We start from the raw sequence: 21,627 nt of genomic DNA on the forward strand, positions 1-21,627 counted from the left end.
GTGGTTGTATGCTGATAGTACAAGAAAATAGAAAATTCAAATATAGAATGCCTGTAAACAAACAATACTACTACATATGCAATTCCACGCTCTCGATGATACGACTATACTCGCAGTGACAATCAATTTAAAAGCCGCTAGAGACCTCATACCATTGTCACTGTGACAAGGTACAAAATGAGTCATAAATTAAAACTTTCGAGTGTATATACCAATTTTATCAGACCGCTCGTTAGTAATAAACTGCATTTTAATTAATAAATGTTTGAATTGGGTATTTACACCTTGATTGAATGTAACACAGTTTCAACCGTAAATGTAAATACCCAAATTCTATAAAGCCTTGCAAACGAAACTATTATATTAATTTTAATTCAGCTCCATTGTTATAACAGGTTCATTTCTGCTGTATCCTTTATTGTGTTTACTAAGGATTACTCCTATTTCAGTGTCGAAACAAAGCAAAGTTTGACGTCGCTACTATTCTATAGTACCTATGCCCCTATTTCCCATGTCATGCGATAACTAACAGCGGCAACAGCGGTAAACATAACACAACGAAAGGTAAACATATCACTATCTTAAGCTTAATTGACGCATGTTACTTTGGGGTTTGTATGGATATATTACATTTTTCAGAATTATAAAAACCCCTCCATTCAATAATTATATTGTCAGAAGTCAGGCGTTCAACCTCTAATGTAATTTAATTTCACCTACCATCTCCCTCATAAGGTAAACTGTTTGACAACTGGATTTCAACTTGCTTATTAGCTAACAATTGAGATTTAAATTCTATGTATTCTTTTAAAGATTTAATTTAAAGTTATTTCTATTATTCGGTAAGGATTTAATTTTTATTTTCGTGATATTAAATTTTATATTTGGTACATAACAGTACACTTTAACAGGTAAGTATGTAATTATTACTAAGCTACTCGTGCGTGTAATGAAATAGTACATTGTGCAACATGGGGCGTAAGTTGAATATTGCAAACGAGAGTAAGTTAAATCGCGACGGCTTGCCGGAGCGATTTATAGACTCGAGTTTGCAATATTATTACGCCCCGAGTTACACACAATGTTTTTCATCGCACTTGCGATACAAAAATTAAGTATAAAGACAAAAAACTGTTAATTATGGCACTAGAAACTTCATAACTCCCTAGGGCGAACGCTTTTTCTATAACTCCCGCTAAACCTGCGTGCAATTCCACATTTACTGAGCGAGTGTGATGAAAAAAGATTTATCCACATCGATGACTATCAAAACGCGATTATGCCACCCATGTTTCAAATATGCCATTCCAAAAATATAAATTTGATAAGCATCCACCAGTGGAAATGACTCGATCAAATTACGAACAATACGTACATCACATCCTCATTTCCATCTGACGTAAAGCTGCCTCCGGCGAAGAGCGCGGTTCCGAGTATATTAGACAGTTTTGAAATCTGAAGACGTATCTTATAAATGGTTAAGGTAAACATACTGGTGCTCGACGCGGTCCCAGTACATCTTCTACGTCAGTACGTCATCTTGAAACTTAAGTCACTGTCAATAGAGGTGACAGCAGGGTGTCATCTATTGGGCATTAGCATGTCGAGCACTAGTACGTTTACCTTACCATATATTTGAAATTTTGTACAAAATTTACTTGCTTCTGACTATTTGGAATAGGGTCAATACGGATAAGTAAGTAATGTGGCTGCGGAATAAGTGTAGCTGACCTTCACATTCGGACTGTTTTCACATTGATTTATTTAATTATTTATTACTAGTTCATAAATTCACACTTAGCCGTTTTGACCTGTAGTATTTTTTATTTGCTGGTGATATCGATACCACCTACGGCAAAAGCGTTAAGATTGCCACCTATTTTCAATGGATTGTTATGTTACGCATAAGACTGACAGGACAATATCGGCCTGATTCGAACTTTAAGATACGTCAAATATTACGTCTATAATAGATACGATGTGGAATATGTGGATTAGATATATCAGTGTCAAAAGTGACGTTTCTTCAAACAAAAACGCTAGTGTAGTACCGTTAAAATCGTAAAGGGGCCCACTGATTAACAGTCCGCCGGACGGTATCGGCCTGTCAGTTAGAACAAAATTTTGACAGTTCAGAACAACTGACAGGCCGATACCGTCCGGCGGACTGTTAATCAGTGGGCCCCTTAACACTTTCTCTTTTCAGCAAGAATTGAACTGAAATGTCCTTTTTGTGTATCTACTCGAAACCAAATTCTTATTCATATTCAAATTTGATCTAGTTACGCCCTTTTTCCTTCACAAAAAGGGTCCTTGGAACGTTGCGTGAATTCTTTTGATGTCGTGCGTGCGTTATCGGCGGTCGGAACGGTTTGTCGGAAACAGATACGTTTCCCGGCTGGCGACAGTTTCTGCTTGTTAAAACGGGTCGTAATTTTGTTTGATGTATAATCAAATTACTTGCTTAATAACAACCCCAAGCACGGCTTGCTACCAGCCGTCTAAAACGTAATTTTGTAATGATGTTTCATGTAAAGGATGAGTCACGTTAGACCGGGCCGTGTCCGGGCCGGAGCTTTTGGCGCTATGACATGAGTGTCATGACAGGCGATTGCGTGATGCTTTCCATAGAAAACAATGCGCCGGAAGCTCCGGCCCGGACACGGCCCGGTCTAACGTGAGTCATCCTTAAAGGGACAAGTTTTCTTAGCTCGAATGCATTGAATTAATTACGTTATATATTAGATTACCTAATAAATATCCATCATTAATTTCTAGGCCTTTATAACATCTGCTGGCTATATTTGCAAACGACGATCAATATTTTACTTCGCAACTTAGTAAGAAAATGATTTACCTAGAATCATAATCAGTAAGTACCTGAAGTAAAATAAAAGTATTGCACTGCTGTAGTAATAAATAGGTTATATTTGTTATTGAATATAAGTTTGTATCTATATGGGTATTTAAATAATCTCTAATAACTGTTGAGATCTTTATTATCATTTCATCATAAACATCGCTGGTCCACAGACTTCGCTGGTTCGGTCAACTATTGATGTGGGATAGGATCGGGCTGCAAAGAGTACAAACAAGTAAAGTTTTATCAAACAAAGAACATAGTAAAACGAATTGGTATTAAGACTTACTACTATTCGAAAATATATAAAGTCAGTAAGAGTTTGAATTTGGCTAGTCAATGATCAACATAACGTACATAATTATGTATGTAAATTGAACGTGAATGATCCATTAGATACCTGCACGTCAGACTACATAAGTTAAGAGGCTTAGTTTCAGGTGTCGCTATCACTTCCACAGCAGTGAATGTGTTGTGGATCGTATGACAAAGCTGTTAGAGCTCAAGAAACTAAGCTATATAATTTTGAGGAGCAAACTTCAATTATGATTTTGTTAGTTTAGCCGCTATCCCGTAAAGCGCCTGGTACAGGACAATATTCTATACCTGTTTTTTTAGGACTAGAAAATAACCGTTGAATTCGCTCACGCTTCTTTAATTAATTCAGAAATTTCAGTTTTTTTTATGTTAATATTTTAACAAAATGTTAGCGACATCTTAGCCCGAATAATATTATTGTTTTCCTCAAATGAATCGCACGTTTAAAAGACGAAATAATGTGTAATATATTATGTAGAAATTGTAGAATGGGTACAATGATTGATGGTTTTAATGCTAAGTATATCAAAATGAACCATGTTGTTTTTAGACCGAAGATTTTACTAAACTAAACGGTCTTCGCTAATAGACGGTTTTCACATTGACCTTTGCTAAGTACTTTATTATTAAACGTTTTTTTAGCATGCGTAGGCCAGGTATCCATTTCTTTGACGAAATTAGACTAATTTTATTAGTCGTAAAAGCTATTCGTAATATCATAAAAGCTTGCGATCTGAACGATCCACCCACCCAGTTTGGGGATTAGTTCTGTTTACTGATTATTGATTAAGGTAAAAGCGAGTTTTCGAAAAATCGTACCGCTTTTTAGACCACAATACGGTTAGTAAAATGTAATAAGCAATCTTGAGGATTTTCCATTGTGACTTAATCGATTCGAATCCTGATTTTTTGATTTTCGCTCGATAGATCAAATCGTAAATCACGTACTAAGGTCTAATAAGCACTTTAATTTTTTTTACATTTAATGCACAAAAGCCAAAAGTATGGAAATTGCTTGGAATAATGCGTAAATTTATTTTTGAGTAACTTACTGATTACTTTTTTTTAGTTAAATCTTACAATAAATTAAAATTAAAAAAAACATGATACACGCGGTCCAGAGCACGCACATCCGTCTATGACGATGACGTCTATCTGGCGCTTACACTCAGTGAGAGTAAGCGAAGAACACGGACCTATGGTGCCTTAACATTATTTGGTAGGTACGTAAAGTAGGTAGTATTAATGCCAATATACGGGAAATATACGCATTAAGTAGATTTTATTAACAAAACTTCCATGATACTCAGACTCGCGTGGCTCCTCTTGAAGCTTTTCGTTAAGGAGCAAAACATGTCAAGCAATTTCGACCTTATTTAATACGCATTAGACGTTCGCCATGGTACGTCTGGCACGACTTAACGTCGTTATATTTGGGCTCCACCGCTGATAATTACAAAGACGTGCTCATCAAGCACACAAGCCGATCTCGGTAAGGTCATTATGGCCCCCCGGTGTATTTATAAATTCTTATTGTTCAACATATATTTTGCCTTCTCATCATTTACTCATCAGAGAGATTTGGAGTACTGGATCTAGTATCTCGTCTTATAATATAACTCCTGAAGGCCGATTTTTGAATTTTGGGCGCTCTATTTCGTGATTTTCCCTTCAATATATCTCGACTACACGAGTGGTCAATTAGATTCCTAATATTTATTGCTCGTATTTCAAAATTAGCAATTCGCCCTTTTCCAGACTTTCGAGTAACGAAATCGAACGCTCGAAATACGAAAATCGGCCCGGTCGTAGCTTATTTTTTTAACTACAAGTGACGGTTATTATTATTTTCTCTATAAACTAATGACACTTATGTTAAAGGAAATAGGTAAAAAGTATATTTATATACTTTTAATAAAAAGAAACAGATCTCTTATACTTTACCATTATTATTACAAGTTTTATGTAATGCACTCCCTCGTTAAGGTCCACTTAACGAACTCGTATACTTCGTTCGTTTACTTCTACGCTAATACGTTGAAAGCAAGCAGTTGGTGGTCTAGAGCATTCAATATGGCTTTTTCAACACAAAGGATTAGTCTGGTCGCTAATCGTATTTTCAGTTAAAAGGATATGAGATTCAATAAACATCGACAAAATTAATAAACGTTCTTACATGCCAATTCGAACGTACACTGACATCAGAAGGGCTAAGCCGGCTCTTTATCATTTGTCACCATGCCTGTCACGTTCTAACAAGTACGTAAGTGCGAAAGTGACGCATGACATGACAAGTGATAAAAACACGGCCACGATAACGCTGCAGAATGATATTCGAATCATATTATTTGGCTATCGTGCATTTCGCGCCCGCGGGCAAGCAATAACTATGACGAATGACAGCTAACTGATATAATAGGGTGTTTTCCTACTAGTCAAATCAGTTACTTTTTTAGAACTGTCAAAACGATTTGCTAATATGGAATTTATGTGAAACATTACATCGTGACGTCACGGTCATTTCACCTACTTTTTATATTTCTATCCGATTTATTAAATAGAACTTTTGTTTAAAAATAACTTCTATCTGTGTTTTACTAATAATTATCTGGTGCTTTATTTCATGCATGGTGTAAAATAATTTATTTTAAATACAGTATAATACCCTATTCTAATAAATGTTCAAATTGGCCTGATTGTCGTTTTTCCTCTACGAATCCTTTTGCTACCTACATACCAGGAAACCCATATTATCAGCTACGACAGTAAGGGCCGATACAGACAGACTGCAACCCGACTGCAATTCCCATACAAGTTGCAGTCGGTTGCAGTCCATCTGTACCGACCCTAAGACAGCAAAATAGTAGGCAGCATTAAATTTACTTCGCGCATGTAAACAATAGAGAAACCAAGTTAAAGCGTTCTTAAAATCGATCAACCTTGAAACTTTGTTTCTAGGGGAACGTTTTTGAAGTAGACATAATTTCGTCAGCACGAGGATACAATTGAACAACCTACGGCGCGATTCGGGAAATGAATTAGAGATTCACTAGATATGAAATAGAAAAGATATTATCTCTACTATTTCATATCTAGTGAATCTCTAATTCATTTCCCGAATCGCGCCACGAGGAAACAATTGAACAACCTTTTTTTTTTTTAATCTTTATTTAATAAAAGGGTTTTATTGAACAACCTTAACTGGTGACTTTTACACGTCACTGAGCACAACCTTTGTTACAAATACAAAAGCAGATGAAACGTGTATTGGAGGAAATAAATTTGGCTATTATTTGATGTTTTTCCTTGTTTACGCAATACATATTGAAATAAGAGTTATTCAATGCAACAGAGCTATTTATAGCATATATAAGTAAATAATGCAAAGTAAATTGCTATGATATATTTGGCAATGTTACACTACCTAAGTACTTGTATTAATTTTCGTGTCGCACAACTTTATTAAACGTGCCAAGCGAAGCCGTACAATTTTTAGATTGCAGTTCAGGCCGACACGATTCTCTATAGATATTTTTTTTCTAGAAAATTCCCACGTTAAGAGGGAAACGGACGACTGCACTGCTTCTCCATGAAATGTAGTCTGCATCTTCTTCTCTGGATATTGACATAATAGAAATATTTTTTACACAATTTCCCCTTCGTCTGATATTTTAGATTTTTAATTGTTATTAAAGTTAGGAGCGACAAAACTCAAATAAAGAGGCATAGAGTATACGTACATAATATATTACCTATATAAAAACACACTGACCACGCTAACATTGCACAAACTTGGCAGTAAATAAGAATCCATATACATACCTATCCCCATAAGCTCCATAAGACGTAGCACTTCGCATGAAAACGAAGCGTAGTCCTACTCTATACACTGCTTAATTCAACAAATTTACATCATATACTTCTTCTTCTTCAATTTAAGAGGTATCCTCTTGTCGGTGGAGTATTTTCCATTTCTCCCTCTCTTAAGCCATAGCCTTGACCTCTTGATACGACACGACACCAGCTTTTTCTTTTATTTGGTCTACATAGCTACGCCTTGGTCTACCCCTGCCTCTCTTTCCCGTCATCATCATATACTTATCCCGTAATAACTATAGTCACGTTCATTTTCATTCAACCTAGATCGCAGTCGCGTGTGTATATAAAGTTATTTCTGCGGACTGGTCACCCGTGACCGAATTAATGGCGTCATGGACAAAGGGTGCATTAAAAGGAACGACTGTCTACAGCTAAGTGGACGATCGTTCTGTTTCCATTAAGTGTGATTATAATAAAACGGAGTGCGAGAAACGATTTTGCAATATTTTTTCTCTTTTTTCACACCATATTTCAACGGGTTGTCGAAGTAGGTACTTTTTTTATTTATTAACTCTTAGTTCAGTAGAATACCTACTTTTAAAATGTTTACCTATAATATTTGTATTTTATTCCTCTATTTATTGATATTGTTATTACAATCACTACATTTTAGAAAACAAAGTCCCCCGTTTGTTTGTTCGCGATAAACTCAAAAACTTTATGCGGATTTTCATGCGGTTTCACCTATCAATAGAGTGATTCTTCAGGAAGGTATAGGTGTACAGTTTGTTAACCCGTGCGAAGCCGGGTCGGGTCGGTCGGTAGTATAATATAACATAATTAGGTTATAAAGAAAAATAAAAAAATATTTGTTAGAAATTTAAATTAAAATCGACTCGATTAGTTTTATCAATTTTATGTTAAGTAATAATTATTATTTGTATATTATTAACTGGCGATTAGTACGTTAGACAGAGAGGAATACAAAAATATAACCATTATTATTATCAATAAACCGCTAGGAATTAATGTGCTATTTCTCATTGCTCTGATTTATTTATTTTAAGCACACCAATAGTCTATACTTCACTGTCTAAAGAAACGAAATTGTTCAAAATATCCAACCCTCCTTAAATCTGGTAGGTGTTGGAATATTTCAAATCAAGCTGTTGGATGTTAAGTGGCGCCAGGCTCAGGCCTGACAAGTGAGTTCATTTATTCTTGCCGGAGATTTATAAGGGTACCTAATGTTTAGGTTCCTCTCACATCAGTTTTAAGGTACCTAAATGGCAAAATTTCAAGTGATATTTTGTTTTAGGAAAGGCGACAATCATTTGAAACGCAAAATGTTTTTCTTATATCAGCTAGAAGCATTTAATGTATAACTATAAGGCTCGGAATATCGCTACTAATGTTATAAATGGGTCAGATACAAAACTATGTTCACGTTTCCTGTAGACATACCCAAAAATGAAGGGCTATTTATATATAAGAAAATGTAAATTTATAAAAGTTAATTTTCTTATTTATCATTTTCACACATAAGGGATTTTATTTTGATAAATATACATAATATACTTAATCATTATCTTACCTTATAATTATTACATTATTGTATTGACATGCCAACAAGCTGTCAACTATTTTCCACAGGAGAAAAAACTTTACAGTTTTGATGAAAACTCAAGTTTTTTCTCAAGGTAATGATTTTTTATCATATTTATCAAAATCACAAGAGTACCCGGGATAAGGATGAAATAAGAAAATTAACCTTTATGGTTACATCCATGTCATTATGCCCAAGAAAGTTTTCTACATTTCCTTTGTTTCTCAGCTTAGAAAATTTAATCAGAATATTTATCACCTATGATTCCTCTGTTAACACATTCAACACCAAGAACCCGACTGTCGGGTACACTGTTCGTAGCGACTACGCGCTACATACGACGAAACCGTGGCTACGCGCTACGAGCGTAACCCGTAGCACTTAGTGGTATTGAATGTGTTAACGTTAACGAAGACAATGACCAGTAATAACCCTCGATCTCAATCGATTCATTAATAAGCCTCTTGTGCTCTGAAACGTTGCCTCTGGGACTGCAATATTGTTAATCGCCGCCATCTTGGCTCTCGGTAACTGACGCTGGAGTGCTTGAAGGATTATATTTCATGGTACTTACTTAAAAAACCGGCCAAGTGCGAGTTGGACTCGCGCACGAAGAGTTCCGTACCATTACGCAAAAAATGGCATAGAAAATCACGTTTGTTGTATGGGAGCCCCACTTAAATATTAATTTTATTTGATTTTAGTAACTATTTGTTGTTATAACAGAAATACATCATCTGTGAGAATTTCAACTGTCTAGCTATCACGGTTCATGAGATACAACCTGGTGATAGACAGATGGAGGGACAGACGGACAGCGGAGTCTTAGTAATCCCGTTTTTACCATTTGGGTACGGAGCCCTAAAAACAGCTAGGCCTAAGGGATATTCTGACATGGGATTATGTAAGATAGTACTTCACCTTTTTAATAATTTAGTAGGTACGATATAAGTTTTATGCAGAATTTCTAAGAATATAATTACACATGGATAAATAATGTATATCCCCTGCGATGAAACTGACAGAGTTATGGATGCAATTTGAATTTAAACATAATACCATAAATTCAAATTCAATTTACCGTTTGCAAAACATACAAATCTACGCTGAATTAATTCCATTTAAAAACATAAATAGGTATATTACTTATTATTATCAATTAAACGAATAATTAACCGAAATCATAGTGTCCAGGTGACGCCAAAGAAAGATCTGTTTACATTTCTTGCCCTTATAATAAAGGAGTAAGAGGTAAAATTGTAAACATATTTTTGCCTTTGACTGTACCTAATTAGCCGTGCTATACAGATAATGATTGGCGTTCCCATTGAAAGCGTGTTCCTTATCAAAAACATTAACGTAACGTTCTTTGTTAAGAAAATTAATTTAAATTTGATCAGGTAGGCATCTCTTAAATTACGTTAATTTTATTTCAATTTAGCCCATATTTTCCGTTACCAAATATAATGTAATTTACAGCAATCTGTCGAACAACAAAATGTACAGTCGAGTTCATAAATATATGTAAATTTGTTCACCTTATTGCAATGGAGGTGAAAATATGTATACATATTTATGAAGTCTACTGTACATACGGTGAATTGGTGCAATATGTATTTCGTCAACTACAACAAAATAGAAAAGTTAACGTTTCAGCACATTAGTTAATATATTAGAAACTTTTTTTAGAAATGCTTTTACTTGAGTACCTAAGTCCTGTTACAGTTCCCAAACAGTATAAAAAAGAATACTTGATTTTCCCATGTCATGCGATTTTTGCTCCACTTTGCTCGTAACCGCGTCAAGAGCTCTTGGCTCGACGAGGTTGTATCTATATATCATGAACTAAAAATGTATAAAGAAAGACAAAAAAGGTGTTTTTAGGGTTCCATACCTCAAAAGGAAAATACGGAACCCTTATAGGATCACTTGCACTCGTGCGTCTGTCTGTCTGTCTGTCTGTCCGTCTGTTACAGCCCATTTTCTCCAAAAGTACTGGACCAATTAAGTTGAAATTTGGTACACATTATGTAAATTCGTGACCCAAAGACGGACATATTACGTAAACAAATGAATTTTAAGCATGGAGGCCACTTTTGGGGGGTAAATGAGAAAATAAAAAAAATATGTTTTTAAACGATATCGTGTTACATATCAAATGAAAGAACTCATTTTGAGAATCTCAAAAATAAAAAAAATTAAGAAAATAGCCAAAAAATTACCATCCCCCCCCCTTTATATACGAAACTACTGGGTCTAAAATTTTGAATAAAAAAACCAAAATAGGTTCTATACCTATAGATGACAGGAAAACTTATTACAAGAACGCAGTCAAGCGTGAGTCGGACTAATTACTTAGTTTTTGATCCGACCCCTACGGGTTTTTTTAAAGGCAATTCACTGGCGTTTCACATATAAAAAAACCGGCCAAGTGCGAGTCGGATTCGCGTTTCTAGGGTTCCGTACATAAGTCTTACTCACGCTTGATTGCACATTTCTAATAGGTTTTCCTGTCATCTATATGTAAAGAACTAATTTCTGTATTTTTTTCAAAATTTTAGACCCAGTAGTTTCGGAGATAAATGGTAATTTTTTGGCTATTTTCTTAACTCCAAACCTATGTATTTTAAAATTATAAAAAAAAACATGTCCATCTTTGTCCAATTTACATATGTGTACCAAATTTCAACTTAATTGGTCCAGTAGTTTCCGAGAAAATGGGCTGTGACAGACGGACAGACAGACAGACGCACGAGTGATCCCACAAGGGTTCCGTTTTTTCCTTTTGAGGTACGGAACCCTAAAAATACATTTTTTTAAATCGGGTAATGTACGGAACTCTTGGAATGCGAGTCTGACTCGCACTTGGCCGGTTTTTTGTTTTATCGTTCATTGTATAATAATAGGTGCCTAAGTAAAAATTAGGAAGCTTACAATTCTGTTTCATAATTTACGATTTAAAGAACTGGCTTGTTTCTCTAAATTTATTCACATTACAATTTAGACGTATTACAATTATGTAATTGCAATGTAAAAGATAGGTCAGATTAAAAGTTAACTCTGTAATATAATTCAGGAAATTAGCGATAAATATCCAATAATATTGACAGAAAAAAAACAATACATATGGATGAATTACGGCCACAATCCAAACGTTTAGGTAGGATTAAAAAACGCTCACATACACACATTTTCTTAATAATTAAATCCCTACTTATGCATCTACGTGTTACTGTAAGTTAACACGCCTATTTTTAGGTCTGACGTAATGTTCTCTAGCAAACAACTGACTTGTTGTGTTTTGCTATTTATAAACACACTTTCTGTGTACGTGTAGCACTTACCCGATTTACGTATAGCGTTTCAGCTGTTCTATAAACGTTTCACTTTGGGATCTACTTATTTTGACCTCGTCTACTAAGTAGTTTTGCCGGTAGGAATCCATTGTGTAGAATATGGGATTAAGGATTAGGATGGTTCACTCTAGGCCGGAGATTCCGACACTCGATTCTATGTAAAGCACCACGCGATCACCGATCAGCTGTCATAGAAAATGGCATGTCGGAAGCCTCGACTCGGGCCCGGCCCGGTCTAGCGTAAGTCATCCTTAATTAAGGCAGTCGAGCAAACCACGACCTCCTTTAAGAAAGCTAAAAGCTGCGAAAATATTATTTTTCAAATATCCAAAATACTCGTTGGGTACCTAAGTATTAATAGTAAGAAGGCCGTTAAAATAAAAAGAAAATATTTCGAGATTTTAAGAGACTAATTACGGTCAGGAGTATTAAATATAAGACAAGTTTTTTTACACTCTAAAACTTATTATATTTCATTATTTTGAGTGTAAAACTTAAGTATTATTTTTACTCATGTCTTATATTAATATATTTACCCGAACTGACCCGATCCCTTTTACATCTTAGACTCATCTTATTGGATGAAAGGATTTATGGTAATACCTACCAATATCAAGTTAAGATTCTCATTTACGTGAAAACAGCGTAAAGCGGTTTATGAGCAGACTTCAGAGGTAATCCAATAAACACATCAAATGCGTTAGCACCCGAACCTTGCTGATATTGGCAAACTAATTCAAAGTTGTTATTGAACTATTATATTGGATCTGTTCTACACTTTCATATTCAACAATAAATCTTGCTAGGTAATTTTACTTACAAATGCTTTATTGAATGAAAAATATTATGTGCTCAAGTCAATTCTAACTCTTTTTATTTTAGACTTACCTAAGTTGTCCATGTCCACTTGTCCAGTGTCCATAGAATTAAATTATAACAATAAAATATAATACACATAAAATGTAAATTATATATCAAATCCCATATACACAATAATTAAAGGATTACATGCAATTTTTTTGTATAAAAGTAAATAACGATTATTCCGTCATGAAGCAATACCAATATCTGGAAATCGGGTAACCTACATGTATTTTATGTACTATTTCCTTTATTAATTTTCGTTTATATTATTCACGTCAGTGAAATACAATGATTCTAACCGTTCGGTTTCAATTTTAACTGAGATGTATGGACCAAACTTCATCCGAGCCGAACCTATAAAGTTAAGTAATAGCCCTGCTATTCTTATATATCTGACCTGTGGTCAGCCCTTCAAAGTAATTTTGTAAAAAGGTTAGCCAGTAGGCCGCTATCGATTATTCTTGGAGTTACAAAACAAAAGAGCTGCCGCCGGCCCAGATCGATGGTCACGTTTATTAAACATTTAATAAAAACTTTTACGTCAGTTAAAATAGGTACAAAATGCTCTATATTACAAAAGGGATGTTGTTGTCATTTCTTTATGTTGGCTGCTAGCTAGGTACTTATATGATTTGTGGGATAAATAGGTAGTTCAAATATTTTCGACATTCAGACGCAATGCAGAATAATTAAGTAATAGAGAACTTTATAATGAATAATTTGATTGATTGATTTTTATACAAACTATCTAGGGGAATGTGGGTCACGTACGGGTATCGTTTTGTTAGACTCTCAAGACGAGAAACGAATATTGTTACACTATAAATAAAACTATTATTATGGCTTAAAATAGATAATTTATTGCTGATGGAGGCGTAAAGTTTATTTTCATCTATAACTTCCTTAATAAAGGGTGGTATTTCACTCAGCTATAGGGGGAGAAACAGCAAAAAATAATTGGCCAAGCACGAAGTCAAGACTACGGTGTTCAGAGCACCGTACGACACATCCCTAGGTGGTTTTAAGTTTGGATACTTATACTAATTTATCCCATAAGTACATTTTATTCACTATTAGGAAATAAGAAGGTAATGTCGGGAAGCTCTGGGACCTTGGAGTTTGGACTTATATTAAAGGCCTCTGGGCTAGTATAGGTAATGTAGAAGTTATAAAGCTTCTACCTTAGATATATTTTTTAGAGATTAAAGATTTTATTTACCACCTTGTCGCGTTGATTGTATATCCATAGCAAATTACAGCTTTCTAACACTAACAATCAACCTCATCTTGGAGGTGATAAGAGGAAAAATCGTTAGTCCCATTTCGGCCAACCGAAATCAAGAACGTTTATATAATATAGGCCTACCGTTTATCTAAAACGTTTGGTGAAGGCACATTTCTAGTAGAAACAAATTATTATGAATTTCTCTGTAATTTGTACAAACCATTTCGTAAACTGACATTCCGCTAAACTGTTGTTTTTACATCTTACTAGCATCCATAACATATTGAAGTATATTCTTCCACTTTTCTGAACATTTTCATTATTACTGATTATTTTTTTGTGAGAATGGCTTTTTCTGCCAGGGCACTTTGCCAATTATTGATTCTTTCAAACACCAAAATAGTTGACAATTTAATATACGTCAGAGTTGACAGGCAACTTCGAGCATGAAAAACTCAATCCGTCAAAAATACTGGGTATACATACGACCTCATGATAATCTTTGATATAGTCGCAATTGTTGTATTTTAAACTTGTAGACTGGGCAGGCACGACTCAAAAAGGAATAATATTACAATTAAGTCTGTGATTCGGCATTTCTCGGTGTTTGACGTTTAGGCTTGTTTCTGAAGCCCCCTCCAGACTATGCGCGTGAATCGCGGGCGCGGATTTCGCTGTCTACGAAAATCGACGCCACACTCGCGTTCGCGGCTTCGCGCCGCAATTCGCAATTTGGAGGGGGCTTTACACAAAATGTAATTAACGTAAAGTATTAATCAATTTGCTCATGTTTCATATAAGTCACAGAAATAAGTATTAATAAATGTCTAAGTTTTAGTACAAGTAGGGTAACTGCGTCAGTTTGCCGTCAAGTACCTGTTTCCGTCCACTTGGCGGAGTTGCTACAAAGAATTGCGTATAATTTGAATATAAACCTAACTTACCGCACAATTTTGGACTTATTGTAAGTCAGCTTTTAAAAGAAAAAATATTTTAGTAGAACTGGAATTCATGAGTACCAAATCTTAACTGACATCTTTGTCACTCAAACAAGTTTGATCAAGATCGGCTTACTTCATATTTCGTCAACTTTACCTTTGTTTCCAAAACCTGTGAATTTTAACTGTCATATACAATACAGGCGGCGTAGCACGGTCGCGTTTTTATCGCTTGTCACCATGCTTGTCACGTTCTAACAAGTATGTTAGTGCAAAAGGGACGCGCATAAAAAGTAGTGATAGTCGATAAAAATGGAACCGTGCTGCGCCCGGTCTTCCAAAATTAATTTTTCGTAACAGCTGCTCTCACCGATCTGTTCAAAAATGTACATACTGTATACAATTAATACATAAATTTAATGGTACTTAATGAGAAGGAATACTGTTTCGACGAATCAGATACTCTCAGTAAAATCTATAGGTAGATGACGCCATAGCTGTTAATAAATATTAAATGACTTTATTATCTCTATACGCTTTACTAACTCTATGTGCGCTAATGTGAAAAAAAAAAACACAACGACAGTCAAGAACGGAATTCTTAATTTAAATTTGTACTGATAAACTCCAATAATAAATATGATTCTTACTGAGCACACTGCGATGTCTGCGATAGTCCATTGGTTGGAAAGCCCGTTCGAAATTTAAACTTATTTGCTTTATTACAAGGTTGCATTTTGCAGATCTTTTACTCTCTCATACTTATAGGAGGCTATTCAGAAAAAAAATGAAATATCTCACAAAAGTAAGTAAGTAGAATTAAACTTTGTATCAAAGACATAAGTCATAAATTTTAATGCCAAAGTTTTAAGTAAGGATCTTTCTCACTAAAACTACTTCCTAATATGAAATGACCAGTGTAAGCATCAGTTAGCTAGCCCTAAGCAACCAAAGATCAGGCTGCAGTTTAAAAACTAATAAAGATAGAGTTAACCTGATAATTTTCCCGCCGTCTCCATACTTGTTTTAGTTGGATATTGACTGGTCAGCTGCCTGTTAGCTATAGTTTTCGCGAAAATCGACAGGACAGAGGTGAAAAATTTTGTATGAAAACTTGCAACTTTAAATGCATTTTTTATCGAAACTATTGCATTCTAAAATGAAGTCAAAATCAGTCCATCGACTCAATTTTTTGCAAGCTTTCTAATGGTACCTCACACGATTCTTACAATTGAAAATAAAATTCAGCCTACCCCTCTAACCCCCTAAATTTCCCCCTAAAATCAGAAATAAGCAGTTTCGACTTATTCACAGTGTTAGTGATGGTACTTGCCATAACTATTCCAAATTTCAGGTACCTACATCAAGCGGTCTTTGAGAAAAACGCATTTAACCGATTTGCAAGACCGAAGTGATCCCATAAGAGCACCGTGAACAAAGTTTTGTACGGTGCTCTAAAAACCTAACAAAGAAAGAACAATAATTATGTCACTAAGCGCCACTTGCCCCATCCCACTAACCCAGGGTTAAGCGGTTAAACCGTTAACCCAGTGTCAAAATGTACTGGTAATCATGGTAACTTCAGTTTTAACCCGGTAACCCGGGTTAGTGGAATGGTGCAAGTGGCGGTAAGTCATATGAACTAAGAAGGTTACAATTCAAAAATCTATTTAACATAATACAAATCAGCTTCATACAGTCAAACCTTCAAACATTCCGTAGCCTTTATCCTACTATATAACTTCTTCCCATTTAACCGCCTAAGTTAAACAATAGACCTAAAACGGCGCTTACTTTAAAACTGAATAATATGTGATTCCAAACGACCCGTCAATAACTGGGTCAACGCAGGGACACACGCATGATGTATTTATGGCTTAAGTATATTTGAACGAAGAGGTAATAAAAAAGTATTTCGAATTACTTAGTCGTAAAAGGTTCAATAGGCAGCAAGTGCCTTTGCTATAGACCAAATAAACTCTTTAATTGCTTAAGTGGACCAAAATGAATTTAGTTAATAAAATATTTACGCACCAAAACGTCTTGGTAAACACTGTACTCAGTTCGTTAGTGCTTCCAGTTCAGTAGGTCGACACCTCTAAGACACTGGCAATATGGTCGTGTATATATATTTTTGAAACGTTGGCTTGTAAAGATGTTTGTTAACTCGACTGTACATGGTATTTTCGATATTATAATTATCACGAAGTAACTACTTAAATTATTTGAGTGTGTACAAAAAATCATTTACTTAAGCAGGTATATAAATAACAAAATTAAATAATAATATGATTCGAGTTAAACTAGGCAGTGGTCCTACCTGCAAAGTAAAATATTTATATGATCAGAATTAGTTGCATTATACAATTATATACATAACATACATCCGTCAGCATTTAATTTACTTGCAGGGGTACCTATCCTATATCACAACTTCAAAGCAAATTAGATGCTAGACAGGCAGCGGTAGGTAGATACTAACTTTCCGGTATTAATAGGAGGGACATCTTTTGTTTTACATCTTAACTAACCCGCCCCTTTCATGTGCTAAAGGTACATTTTACAAGTTACAAGGATACAGCAGTTCGACTCAGATGTAAATTCCTGGAGAACGAAGGAGGCTGATCCTGATATAGCAATTTGTTCATATTTTCATCTTGTTTTGATAAAACCTTGGTCCTTGAGTGAGGGAATATGCTGTCGAAGGGCCAGCTAACGCTGACTGGTGTGTGCGAAAGGTAATCAGGAGTCGTCTCATTAGGCATCTTGCTTGCACTTATTGATGTAAGTGAGATGCCTAACTCGACTCAAGGTCGTATGAAAAATCAAAACCTTTTCAAATTATTAATACGGAATCTTCCTCCAGGTGTAAATTCCTTAGGAAGCAAGCACTCCGGAGAGCGTGTAATACTGGGAATCCAATCTAAAGTTTAATTGGTAACGTAATTATCACATTAAGATAATGTGCAGCGTTTGCCAAGTTAGGTTTGCTTTGAACATTGCTGGTATTTCACAATGGCAGGATAATTGTTTAGACCAAGTTAGTTCAGATAAGTCGTAATGCTTGTGTGCCTCTGTATATTGGTATGAAAATAGCACAGATACAATTAGCACGAAGGAGGGAGTTATATTTTTAAACAAAACTGGTACACGGTCAAAAAATTACGAGTAACTGATTCCTCTTAAATTTCTTCCTCATCATAAATGTATTAATAAATATTAAATATTAGGGGACATCTCACACAGATCAACTTAGCCCCAAACTAAGCAAAGCTTGTACAATGGGTGCTAGGCGACGATATACTTACTTATATAGATAAATACATACTTATATACGGGTACATAGAAACGTCCATGACTCAGGAACAAATATTTGTGTTCATCACACATATAAATGCCCTTACTGGGATTCGAACACAGGACCATCGGCTTCACAGGCAGGGTCACTTCCCACTAGGCCAGACCGGTATATTGATATTTTACATGTTTGCGAAAAGGGATTGCGTATGGGTGTTCTGGAACAACTGGAAATAATTAGGTACAACAATAGGGGCATGATTCTTAACGAACAATTGAATGTTGCGTCATCGCCGTTATTACGAATTTTTCCATCTCACTCACACTTGCACGGTAGGGGGAGTGGTCAAGGTATAAATATGGCCGACCATTCTAGACAGGTCATTCCGTTGCCGGGCGTCAGACCGTCAACAACTCCTGAGGATGCCTCGTAGAGAGGCGAAACACGTGTCGAGGTTTATTCTTTTGGTGGTGGTTTGTTATATTTATTTGCGTATTTATTTTTGCGGTGGGAGGGTGGGAATATTAATTGCATGTAAAAATACGCAAGTAAGTATAACGGGTTAGCACTGATTGACTAGCACGTTATCTTTTCGCGGATTAGCAAAATAATATTTTGGTTTTAATTATTTATTTATTCCAATTGTCAACCCTTAATGTCAGTATATTCAGGTTTACCTAATATGCATTCATACGTAGAGTAAACAACAACAGAGGACAGATCCAGTCTACAAAACGGAAGATTTTTATAAATGAGTGAAATCTATGGTCTATTGAAGATACAAAATAATAACACGAGTAATATAAAAATAAAATCATTAAACATTAGTGACATTGCATTGTTGCGGATGTTTAAAGAATTAAACGCCAATATTTACCTCCCGAGCACTTATATTTTCAAACAACCCATGTTGTTTGCCCGAAATTCTCCAGAAACCTTTAAACACAAAAACAAACATTCCATAACTAAATCTTGAACTAGAATACAGGACAATGGTAACGTGATATGCCACAAGTTTCTGAATGAACTTTTATTTACGTGAGCGGTTATTGATTTTATTTGTCGATTCCACGTTAATTATTTACACATCAATGCGAAGTTAGCATTAGGTACTGTCGCCCTACAATATAAAATAGTTACATTATTTTGATATTTAAGACTCATACTTTAAGTAGGAACCTCTATAATAAAGTCTATGTTAGGTACTCGTAATCTTTGCCTCGCTTTGAGGTTGCCCGATATCTATAAAAGTATGACTTAATAATGTAGGTAGTAGGACTTAAGTTATCTGTATGTGATGTTGAGTGATAGTAAAAGTATTATTTAAGCAAACAATGGGATAGCCTGGACCCAGACCCGGTCCCAGGTCAAACTACGTTCAACCAAAAGAGAGGTAGAGCACGTTGAAATGTCATATCGCTCAATCTTAAGCAGCCCATTTTGGGAAGTACATACCTACCTCCACCTTACAGAAAATTATAGGTAGCCATTAGCATTGCTACTCACTCTACCCGTAGAGTGTTGTGTTCACTTTCGCTTTACAAATAGGGCAGAAATATAAAAATACATTTTCTCATGTCCAAACCAGAAACGTCCTTTGTTATCTTCAATGTAATTAAAATACAATGCAAATTCTTTATCATTTTGACGCAAACATTTTCACGCTGCGGCTTTTATCGGTGGCTAACTTTTGTTACTTTATTCTTCCAAATTAATGTAAATTCCGATGTAAGACAGCGTATTCGCACTTAACGCAATAAATTCTGTACCTAAGCACTTTTGAGACACATAATCTAGTGCCGTTTTTAGGGTTCCGTACCCAAAGGGTAAAACGGGACCCTATTACTAAGACTTCGCTGTCCGTCCGTCCGTCCATCCGTCCGTCCGTCCGTCCGTCCGTCTGTCACCAGGCTGTATCTCACGAACCGTGATAGCTAGACAGATGAAATTTTCACAGATGATGTATTTCTGTTGCCGTTATAACAACAAATACTAAAAACAGAATAAAATAAAGATTTAAATGGGGCTCCCATACAACAAACGTGATTTTTGACCAAAGTTAAGCAACGTCGGGAGTGGTCAGTACTTGGATGGGTGACCGTTTTTTTTTTGCTTTTTTTTTTGTTTTTTTTTGTATGGTACGGAACCCTTCGTGCGCGAGTCCGACTCGCACTTGCCCGATTTTTTGGCTACCTTTGTGTAAAACTACCTGGAAGTGTATTCTGATTGTAATAAAAGGTTAAGTTATATGATTTGACATGGATAACATCTGTCAGTGTACCTATTATTACAATCAAACAAAATACGCCTCTTGGTCGTAGCTGCTTTGTTACTGCACACCGTTGTATGGGGACCTTGCACTTTGAGACTATGCGCTGAAACTTGGCACAGTTGATTCTTAGCTGGTCTTGAGCAGATACAGACCGGGAGCCGTCGAGAGCCACCTCTCATTTAGTGAGGGGGGAGGGGGAAAGTTCGACGCTGCCGCGCTTCACTTGGAGCAACATTTCTCTAAAACTATACCTATTAGGGAATGTAATATATCATTTTCGGATAAATTAAGGATGAGGAATCTAGTTTTGGAACAAAAACAATGCACTTTCTAACAAAAAAAAAGCATAAAGTAGAAAAGACTAAAAAACGTATTTTTGATTTTTTCATAATTACCAATTTTTTTTTTAAAGTGTAGCAGGAATCTGAAAACAAAAAATACAGTCGTAAAGCTACACTTATTACGTTTAAGAAAATATATAGTTTAATATACAAAACTGTTGAAAAATGGGAGATAAAAAATAATATTAAGCGTGGGTCAGAGTGATCTCAATACAAAATATTATGAATGTGGGAAAGTTACTTATAATTTGTTCTACAATCGTTTATTTTTCTTGTTTTTCGTAAATAACTCGTAAACGGTAGCCCACAGCAAAAAAATATCTTGTACGTAAATAATCTGTTTCAGATTTCTTATAAAATAAGTACTACTGTTTTTCGGTACCATCAATATTAAAAAAAATATTGAAGGGAGAAAATAAATACTTAGGTCCCCTTTTTTAGTCATTCGTAAATAACTCGTAAACGAAGGCCAATAGCAAAAAAATTTTTAGTACATGAATAATTTACATAAAATTTCCTACAAAAAAGGTCATTCGAACTTTTTCGCTAGGATCAATATTAAAAACGATATTAAAGAGAGAAAATAAATTCTAAGGTCGCCTTTTTAAATATTGATCCTAGCGAAAAAGTTTGAATAACCTTTTTTGTAGGAAATTTTATGCTAATTATTCTTGTGTTAAAATATTTTTTGCTATTGGACATCCTTTACGAGTTATTTACGAATGACTAA

At 35.2% G+C, this 21,627-nt stretch overlaps 1 long non-coding RNA gene across 1 annotated transcript in view; it reads left to right on the forward strand.

The window, feature by feature from the left end:
• Positions 1-15,199: 15,199 nt before the first annotated feature.
• LOC134798744 (uncharacterized) overlaps positions 15,200-21,627 on the forward strand; it is a 174,934-nt gene continuing 168,506 nt past the window's right edge. Inside the window, exon 1 of the long non-coding RNA XR_010145264.1 lies at positions 15,200-15,255. This is a non-coding gene — a long non-coding RNA (uncharacterized LOC134798744). The remainder of the gene's footprint in view (positions 15,256-21,627) is intronic.

This window comes from Cydia splendana, chromosome 17 (assembly GCF_910591565.1).
Source record: "Cydia splendana chromosome 17, ilCydSple1.2, whole genome shotgun sequence".
Lineage (NCBI taxonomy): Eukaryota > Metazoa > Arthropoda > Insecta > Lepidoptera > Tortricidae > Cydia > Cydia splendana.